The following is a 10,182-nucleotide window of genomic DNA, read 5'->3' as shown; positions in this document are numbered from 1 at the left end:
TTACTTTGTGACCGCTGGCTTTTAACGCTGGAGCTACCTAGGTGCAGGGCTGCCCAGAGGATTCAGGGGGCCCGGGGCAAAGTCATTTCAGGGGCCCCGTCCATTAAACAAAGTTGCAATGCTATAGAATACTATATTCTCGTGGGGGCCCCTGTGGGGCCTGAGGCAAATTGCCACACTTGCCCCCCGCCCCCCCGGGCGGCCCTGCCTAGGTGCTCTAGCAACATGTGCCAATATACATTTCGAAATGCAGTAAATATGCCTTACAGATTTCCAGGACAAGGTGCCGGGTTAGAAGCTAGGCAGCAGCCGAGGTTGAGGGTGGGAAGTCAGCCCAGATAGTTAGGATGCAATGGCATGGTTAGCATGAGGTTCTACAAGCTGGGCCATAGACAACGCAAGCCAGAGCTCCCCACCATGTGCGAGCAGACAGTGGAATGGTAGGCTGGGATTTTTAATCCAAACAGAGGCCAGCGAGGGCTTTGTCCCACGCAGGATGACTTGCAGGGCCAGATATTCTACCTAAGGCGAGCAGGGCTGGAGGTAATCTGGTGCTATTTCAAGTCAATGGGAGGTTTGCCAACACCTTCAGTGGGAGCACGGCAGAACCCAGTTCCCACTGTGGTAGTGGTGTGTGCCTGACTCTTTGAAATTCTGGCCCACGATGTCTCCTGTGTGGTTTTTACTACATGTTAACTACGTGCTCTGTCATGTGTTATGGCTTTACATAAAGGTGTGTGCATTACGGCTTACACGGAGATGCACTCTCCCTCTGGGTGTGTGACATAGATATATATGGATGGCACTAACGGTTATCTGGCCGTTATCTGGTCTAGATAGAAGTAGACGCTTCTTCCTATTTCTGTGCTATATATGAATGCACATCATAACCCTGCGTGCTCATTTCTGCAGCGGCGATGTGTCAGGCAGTGCTTAAGAACAACTTAGAGCAGCAGCCAAAGATCCACTTGTACAGAGATCGCGCTCTCCAGCCGGCTAGTGTGCTGAGCATGTGCGCGCTGAGGTCAAACAGGACTTTTTATACTCTCATGCTTAAAGTTAAGCAAGGTCTTTGCTGGAGCAGGGCCGGAGAGCCCACCAAGCACCTTGCAAGGCTGAGCCAGTGATTGGTGCAAGCTTGTGCTGCATTGAGCGCGGATAAAGGAGCAGAATTTGGGGGGGTCCTCATCACATATTTAACAGCAAGTAGTGGTCCAAGGCACCGCAGTAGCACTCCTGTAAGCCATGGGGCTCTGGGTTGCTGCTGCCGAGTGCTGCAGTGTGTTTCTAGAAGGGTTCCTTGGAGTTTGAAATTCAGCCACACAAAAGCTCCTAAGTATTTTGGAAGAGGTCACCCATCCATTCACCGGCACACTTTCAAAAAGGCTCCTTTTCACTTCCTTAACTGTGTATAACACCGAGTTACACCTGGGCCAGCACACAGACATGCTGGCTTTGATTTGTTCAGGTTACAGGCTAATTGCAGGGCACTTTGTCATAATCGGGGGAAATGCTTAGTTAAGTTCTGCAGGCTTAAAAAGTGAATTATCTGAAACACCTCAAAAGAGAGATTTTTTTTTCTTTTGTGTGGCTGATAATACTGCATGAAAAACCCAATAGGGCCAGTAACTCATTAGAAAAATGCAGAATGGAACCTGCTGTCTACTCTCAATTCCTTAACTAGTTTCCCAGATCCTATTATTTTCACACTCTCTACTATGCATTGAACCAAATTCTCCTCTCAGCTCCTGCAATGTGAATCCAAAATAACTCGACTGATTTCAGTGGAGTTACTCAGGATTCATACCAACGTAAATGAAAGCAGCACGTGGCTTCCTAGGGTGAAGAGAATCGCGCAGTTGTAACATGCACTTATCCTGAGGGGCGCGCTGACCTTTTTTAGTTCAAATCTGTGATCAATAATTTTTTTAAATGCATGAAGCTCTATAGACTGATTTAGCTGCCATGCCCTGGTTTGTTAAGGCCAAAAGGCAGGGATACATTTACTCAATTAGAATACGCCCTGTGCCTTTCTCTCCCATATCCTTTGCAGCAGCAATTTGAAGCTTTAATATGTTTATAAAGCACGGATGAAACATTTGCAAATTCCTAACTGACGTCCAGCTCAGCGACGCGCCATTGCATACAAATGGTTTGACATTGAAATACATTGTAGGACTCCAAAGGATACTTAGAAATTACCTCTGCAGAGAGGGGGGGAAAAGAAGATGCAGAGCCGTGTTTGTCTTACCTGTGAAACTGTGGCTTCTTCTGGCAGGAGAGCTGCTGGTTTCTGGTCTCTCTTCTTTGGCTTCCCCAGCCCCAGACTCAGTTCCCCGCCTCTCACATTCACTCCTCCACTGCCTCCCCCACTCCTGCTTTTATGGCCCTCCTCGGCACTAGGCTGAGTTGAGCCAGCTAGTAGCAAATTGCCACACATTCTACGGGCTTCCTGTTTGTTCAGCGCGTACGTCTGTGGTAAAATTTCCATTACACCACTGGACAGATGAGGCGGCAAAAGAGCTCAAAGAAGAAGAAGAAAAAAGGCTCACAATGAAGAGATTCTTTAAGCTTAGTAGAAATTAAGGAACGGAACATTTCCAAGCCACTCGGCTTTTAAAACAGACTTAAAGGGGGGGGGGGTGTTCCTTAGTGATAAGACTAAGTTCCTGGTGCCCCCAGGAACAGGGAAAATCTGTGTTTGCGTCATGGTTCCCTGGGTTTCATTTCTACATGATACTGGGTCACTGGGTCACTTGTTAGAATGGAAACTTCCACAGGTAGAAGAGACTGTGAAAATGGCACTAGGAGGGTCTCTGTACGTCCCCACTCAGGGAAACCAGGTAAAATGTGCTCAGTTAATAAGCAGAAATATGCATTTGTCTAGATGCCAGCTCTGCAAACTCAGCCTGGGGTCTGAAAGTCAGGGTAGCTCCTGCATCTGCACCAGGAACCTCTGACCCAACTGAGGTTTGGTTCCAGTATCCAGCTCACTGGCCTTCAAGGTACCAAGGCTCTGCAAATGGGATTTAGCTAATAATCCTTCTGACAGTGCATGAGCCCGATTAGAACCCAGCTCCCTCGCCCAGGGTGGTATTGACGCTGCGGGGCAGAGACGAGCACCATGTCACAAGCTTATTTTCCTCACTAAGGGCAGTTGATCTGGCATGGCCATGCCCAAAGAATGGGCTCTGCAGTGAGAAGTGATTTTTACATCATCGCTTTCTAAGCCTAGCAGAGCCTCTGTCGTTTGAAAGAAGCAGAGAAAACGCATCTTGCTGCAGCAATGTGGGCCTTTAAAAAGCAGATGAGGGCAGAGGTGAAAGACGGGATGCGCTAAAAGACACTGCGAATATAGAAGGCTCTCCAAACATACCAGTCCTGAGATCTCAAGGAGCACGTTGCATCAGCACAACTGAAAGCACTTGACGAAGGAGCTTGACTAGCATTAGCCCATTGCAAAGACTGTGGTACAGAGCTCTGTGACGTGCCATGGTCTGAGAGATGGCTTGACTTCGCCCATAGCAGCAGCAGAAGTAGAACCAAGCCTGTCCTGGACACATTAGATCACGTTGCTTCTTGGAGCACGTTGGCTCCCAGACCAAGACGCTGGTTGCTCCTTGCCTGACTTGTGTCTCCGTGCCTAGGCCATGTTCTGGCTGGTGATGTGCATAGCTGTGAGCGGGCAAACATGGGGCAGAGGGAGGAGGGGAAAGTTACCTGCCTTTTTCTGGCTCCTGTGAAACCCTGTGGAAATGCTGCTGTGCAAATTCGCTGCAGTGGAAGCTACAGAAGGGCACAGTGTGGCCGAGGAGTTGAGCTGTGAGGGCCACGTGTTAATGGGGAAGAGAAGTGATCTTGTGGTTAAAGAACTGCTTGGTCACCTCTGTTCTATTCCTGACTCTACACCCGACATCCTGGATAAGTCACCTCTTCCTGCCTCAATTTCCCCTTCTGTAGAATGGGGCTAATACCCACCCGACAGGGAGAAAGGTGCTGGGAGCCTTAGCCCCTGTCTGCTCTGACGATATCACTACATCCGTATACGCCTTTCAATCTGGAATAGGTGGCACCAATGCAATGGCCAGGCAGCCTCTGCACTGAGGTTTGCAAATAGCCCAGTATTGACAGGCCGAGTTTGAGAGAACTGTGTGCAAAGTGCTTTGAGCGCCTTGGCTGCAAGGCACTAGACCAGGGGTTCTGGACATTTTTCCTTCTCAGCCCCCTCCCCCGCACATGCTATGAAAACTCCACGGTCCACCAGGGCCGCCCAGAGGATTCCGGGGGCCTGGGGTCTTGGGTGGCGGGGGGCCCTTCCGTTCCGGGACCCGCCGCCGAAGTGCCCCGAAGACCCGTGGCGGGGTCCCCCCCGCTGCCGAATTACCACCGAAGCCGGACCCGCCGCTGAAGTGCAGCCCGGTCTTTGGCGGTAATTCGGTGGGGGGGGGCCCCGCGGGTCTTCGGGGCACTTCGGCGGCGGGTCCCGGAAGGGAAGGGCCCCCCGCCGCCGAATTACTGCCGAAGACCGGGCTGCACTTCGGCGGCGGGTCCCGCTCCGTCTTCGGCGGTAATTCGCCAGCGGGGGGTCCTTCCTCCCCGGAGCGGAAGGAGCCCCCTCCGGCGAAGACCGGGAGCAGAAGAAGCTCCTGCGCCCGGCCCCGCAAGAGTTTTCCAGCCCCCCCCCCCCGGAGCGAGTGAAGGACCCTGCTCCAGGGGCCCCGAAAAACTCTGGTGGGGGCCCCTGTGGGGCTCGGGGCCTGGGGCAAATTGCCCCTCTTGCCCCCCCCCCGGGCGGCCCTGCGGTCCACCAGTGCCACCACAACTGTTTTTCTGCATATAAACGCCAGAGCCAGTGTTAGGGGATAGCAAGCGGGGCAATTACCTGGGGTCCCATGCCACAGGGCCCCCCGCAAAACTCAGTTGCTTAGGGGTCAGGGCTTGGGGCCCCAGGCTTCAGCACGGCTAAGGCTTTCTGCCATGGAGCCCAGCCAGGCTGCCGCCAGCTCTGTCTGGCTGACCCCCTGAAACCTGCTTGTGGCCCCCTCCAGGGATCCCCGAACCCCTGGTTGAGAATCACTGCACTAGAGAAGCGCAGAGTGTTATCAGTGGTGGAGCACAACAGCTCACAGAGGCTATTCGAAAAGGGAGGGGGGCTCCTCACACCAGGGATGCGGGTGCACGTTGCCGCTCATTTTGTAGTGTGTATTTATCGGAGGCGATTACATCCTTTCCCCCCCACAAAATGTGCCAGAATCTGGCCCAGACTATTGAGTATAGTCCCAGGTTCTAGCGTGCATCCTGCAAGCTCTTTACCCTCTTGGCCCATTCTGAACAGGAGCTCTTGAAAGCCGGGGTGGACAAGGTGGTTTGCAAACGTTATATTACTATGAAAAAAACCTTGACCCACGAGGCTGCGTTCCCCAGGCGAGAGGACTGTCCTTTTCACTGCAAACGGCCAGGATCTGCATTAGCCCGTGTACCGGTTTTCTATGCCAGATCATAAATCATGTGCCACTTGCCCCAGGGCAATTTGTGGGGGCCACAGAAATGAATCGTTGGCTATAATCAAGGTCAACGTAGAGCAGGCTGTTTTTGCAAAAGCGATCGGATGTATTTTCTTGTCCATTAGTGACACTGGCACTGCCGGGCTTCAAAGGGCTGCTTGGTAATGGTGGGTGTTCAAAGTTAACACCTTACATTACATTTCACGCTAAATTCACTGTTTGTAGCAGTAATGACAGGCGGAAGGAGAAGAAGAAAGGGCTGGGGAATAATATGTGTATATTTGGATGCCTTTTCTCCTTCAAAGACAGCAAAATATGGTAAAATAATATTTTATATTTTAGCTTTCTCCTTCCAGTTTGAACTCACCCTGTTTGCCTCTCGATCCTGCTTTGCATATAGTATATAAGCTTATGAGGCCCTTTCAGAGAACTATTATTCCTCTCTCAAAGCCATTAGGATCCTAACCTTAGCACGAGACACTCCCATAATAGACAGATCATGGATGCAACATGGCACAAAGACCCACAGTCTAGCATGCCTGGTACACTAAGGGAATGTCTGACATGGCGATGGGAGGGCTAATTGCAGAATGGGAAGCCACACCTGAGCTAACTTGAATCTCACTAGCTCACGGACCGATAGCGTAGGTGCGTCAACATGGACTTCAGCGTGGGGTGTTTGAACCTGCCTGCAGCCCTGGAGAAGGATGTGGGTGGGTACGTAGACAATAAAATCAGCCAAATTATTTCTTATTTCTCATGTGTATATGTGTGTGTGCTATCTTTATGGACTAAGGCTCAGCAAAATGGGACTATCAAAATCATTTTATATCGCACGATTCTTTTTTAAAAAAATCCTAACTAGAATTTGAAAACCGATTTCATTTGCCCGATAACTTCTTTTTTTTTAAAGAACCCGCCCCACCCCAGCCTGGCGGGGGTGTGGATGTGGTAAAATCTCATCTAGATCAAAATGTTATGAGTTAATAAGCTTTACAAAGCACATAAAAATAATGTCTAGAAAGGAACTTGGATGCACTTGAGCTGGCTATCTGGCTATACTGTTAGCAAATATATTAACTGTATGTATAATAATATACTGTATCTAATTGTTTTAACTAAATTCCTGCAGCTCCCACAATGTAATTAATATGTATATCTTGCTCACCTCCCCCACCCCCGTGTGGAACAGCAGTGGATTTTTTAAAAATTAAATAAATCCAGCACAAAGTTGGAACTATGTGGTTTGATGGTCAAATGTGATCTTCCCCTGCAGAAAGAATTCATTAACATTTGGACAATTCAAGGTTTTTTTCATCCAGCCCAAGATGATTGTCTTATATCTTGAAAGATCCCAAAGCAACTGTTTTACAAAGTGACAGCGTGAAACATTTCTTCACCGAATTGTAGCCATCTCTGGGGTGACGCATGACAATTGTTGACTCTTGATTATTTTATTGAAATTTTTTACCGGCTTTTTATTCTTCTCATTGTAAATGTCCTTTATCCAAATTAATTCTCCTGGTATAATGCCACTGAGAGACGGCGAGAACAAACTCTTTCCACTTTCTTTGGCTCATGTAAATGCCTGTCAGGTGAGTGATCCCAATCCGGGGAATATACTAAATGACAGACAATATGAATTTAATTTTTGGTATCGGTGAATCATAGTTTCCAGTAATTCAGTATCTTGCACCTTAGCTAACCTTGTTGTGTATGTAAACATGTCACACAGTGATCATTGCACTACACCCCTCCCCTTAGACATTTTAAAAATATCCCCACATTTTCCACTACAATTTTATATCAACTTCTAGTTAAAGACCCATTGCTGCTAGGTGACCGTTTTTACTGCCGATCTGTTCGGTGGCTGCTTCAGAAATGTTTCACTGTGTGCAGTAAGCTGGAGTGAGGCAGTAATTTTAATTGGCTAAGTTTGCATCCTGTGAAATTATGGGCCAGCGGATTCCTGGGACAGGACGACTTTGCCACGTTGCTCTGTTTCAGATCTATGCATCCAAGGAGGAAAATCCAGGGCTTTGGTCTGTTTCCTCAGAATCATGCAATTTTGGAGTAAAGTGCCCAAGTTCTCAGCTGAATACAGTACAGACCCTTCATGTTTCAGGCTAAAAGTTGTGGGTCTCTCTCTGAAGAAGTAGAAAACACATGGTTTGAACGGTCAAAAGGAAAATGAATTTACTGTTCTGAGCTGAGAGTTTATAAAAAATCTCTGTGCCCGGCCGAGCTTCCATCCACACACCAGTGGGCTACAAGCAGTGCATTGGAGATGTCCCAGCTTGGTACCTACAGTATGCTAATAGAATAGTACTGTACATGTTTAAGAGGCCCCTGTCTCCTGCTCTGTAGCATGAGAAGCTGCCATCTGAAAGTTCTGCTTTCCAGCGTATACGGCTTGAAATGAGTGAGTGACTTTGTGTGTCTTACTCAAGCAGATATTTAATTTTTACTGCTCTTGTCTATTTTTAGTTGCGAGGGGCCCAGGTTCAAGTCCTTAGGTTGCTGGTCAGGCTATTTGTGGTTTGGTTAGCTCCTGGTGTTGGGCAGGAAGTCAGACAAGACGTTCCTGGTCTTCGGTTGAGTTTGCAGAAGCTACTGGGATGGGAGGGGTCTCCTGCTCAGGGACATATTGCGGGGAGACAGCAGGAGCCGTTATCCTGAACCCTGCCTGATGGGTTTTTTAATAGTAGGTGATGGGAATAAATCAAGTGCTTTGAAGAAGTTTTGGGCTAATTTAATCAATAGGTGGAAGGTGAAAAGGAGGATGGGCGAAATGGAAGCAATAGTGTAACATTGCCTCAGTGCTTAAGTAGGGCAGTAGCGTCACTTTGGTAAATGCTTTTCTCATTACCAGGAGTATCCCAGTTTTTTGGGGGGAATATTTTTTGCAACTTCTTTATTGAATATAGTGGTGGGAGGCAATGATATCTTGGCCTACAATAATCACTGGACAGGCAGTTGCTGGCCAGCTGGAGACTGCTGCCTGAAAGCCTTTTACCTTGTAATATTATATTTTCTTGCAGTGTGTTGTTCAGCCACCAGATGTCTTGGGTACTTTTACAATACCAAATAAGTAGGGTGTGGTCCCTGGTAAACAAGGAAGACAAAGCTGGAACAGGAGCTGTGTGGAAGCCTGTTTGTCGCTACAACTGTTTTCTTTAATACACACCTCAGGTTTAGGAGGCCCACTGATTCAATATATCCTGACGCATCTCATCACCATTCCAGACACTGTCCACTGCTCCAAAAGGTGCCAGCACGAGCTTTCCAAATGTCCTTCCCTCCAGCTCACAATGACTACTTTCACCCTGCTGCCTGGGGACAGGGCAGCCCTCCCCCCAGAAATAAGGACAGATTGCACTGTAAGATCTTTGGTGCAGGGGCTTTGGCTTTCAGCTTGGCTGCAGCGTGCGCAGCACACTTTGCAGCCTGGTGTTATAATAATAATTATTCCCAGTACTGAAGATCGAGGGGTAGGGGAAAGATGATCTAAAGCTTGTTCCTTGACAGAATGCGTCATGCATTAAACAGGGGACCCCAGTCTCAACTGGCTGCTGCTTCTATGAGATGGGGGAGGGTGACGTTTACTCTCTTGCGACTGTTGTCTCTAAACAGCTACATACCCAGTGTGTGGCGCTGAGTGACCCAGGGTAGGGGCATCCAGAGTTACATGCTATTATCAGCAAGGATCTCTAGGGGGGCAATGGGAAGTGGGCAGACCTGACCTAGGAGACGAGGCTTCAGGTCAGAGAAGGGCATTTCTCCCCAGCCTCTTAGGGTTGTTGGAACAATCTTTACTATGCAGGGCAATCTGGGGCTGGCAGGCACAGGGGATTTCTAATCTGGGAAGCCCATTTAAATCTTTAAAGATGAAAAGACTGGCCTGGGACCAGCCCCAACTGCCTTGCCATGTGCCCCCCTGCAGTTAAAAGACGTTATTTGACACAGCTCCTTCTCTAAGGCTATTTAAGGAAGCAGGGGGTCTGTGGGGCTCTGTAAGATTGAGATCTCAGCACAGCCGCGTGGCTGTTGGTTGTTGTTTTCGCTGCTGTAGCCTGTCAGTGTCTCAGCCTTTCTGGTCACTGCTGGGTGTGTGTGTGCGCGCTGCCGTCTGGCCAGCGAGCAGAGACAGAGGGTTAAAGCAGCCTCCCACACAGTTTTTCCGATGTGGTGGCTTTGCCGCCAGAAGTTTGCTGTAAACAATAGAAAGTTGCGTTTGAAAGGCTGAAAAAGGAAGGGCGGGGAAGTGCACAATGAGAGGGCTCCTGGCAGCAATGGTTTCAGGGCGGTATCTCCGCCCTGCCCGTGCTGTGCCAGCAAGTGAACTGCACTGTGTGGCATGCTGACAGCAGGCCTTTTGCATGGAGCCGCTGGTGTCTGAGCAGTGGGCGTGCTGCTCTGGGCAGCGAGAGGAAAACATGCGGCGCGTGGTATTCAGGGCAGGGTTCCCTGAAGGGCTCTGCCTGGGACAGGTCCCATATGCAGGCCATGGATGGAAGGGGGCATGTGCTCTCTGGCTGATTGAGGAGGGACTCACATAAGTGGAACACGGACTCCCCATGAGCTCTGCCTGGGGCTGGGGCTAGCCATGGGAAAAAGGGGGATTATTTGCAGCCTGTCCACTTGAGCTCAGTTTCCGGAGGGTTACAGACCACTTTGT

This window comes from Mauremys reevesii, linkage group 13 (assembly GCF_016161935.1).
Source record: "Mauremys reevesii isolate NIE-2019 linkage group 13, ASM1616193v1, whole genome shotgun sequence".
Lineage (NCBI taxonomy): Eukaryota > Metazoa > Chordata > Testudines > Geoemydidae > Mauremys > Mauremys reevesii.
The sequence above is the reverse complement of the archived record's forward strand: the minus strand, read 5'-3'. Positions refer to the sequence as shown.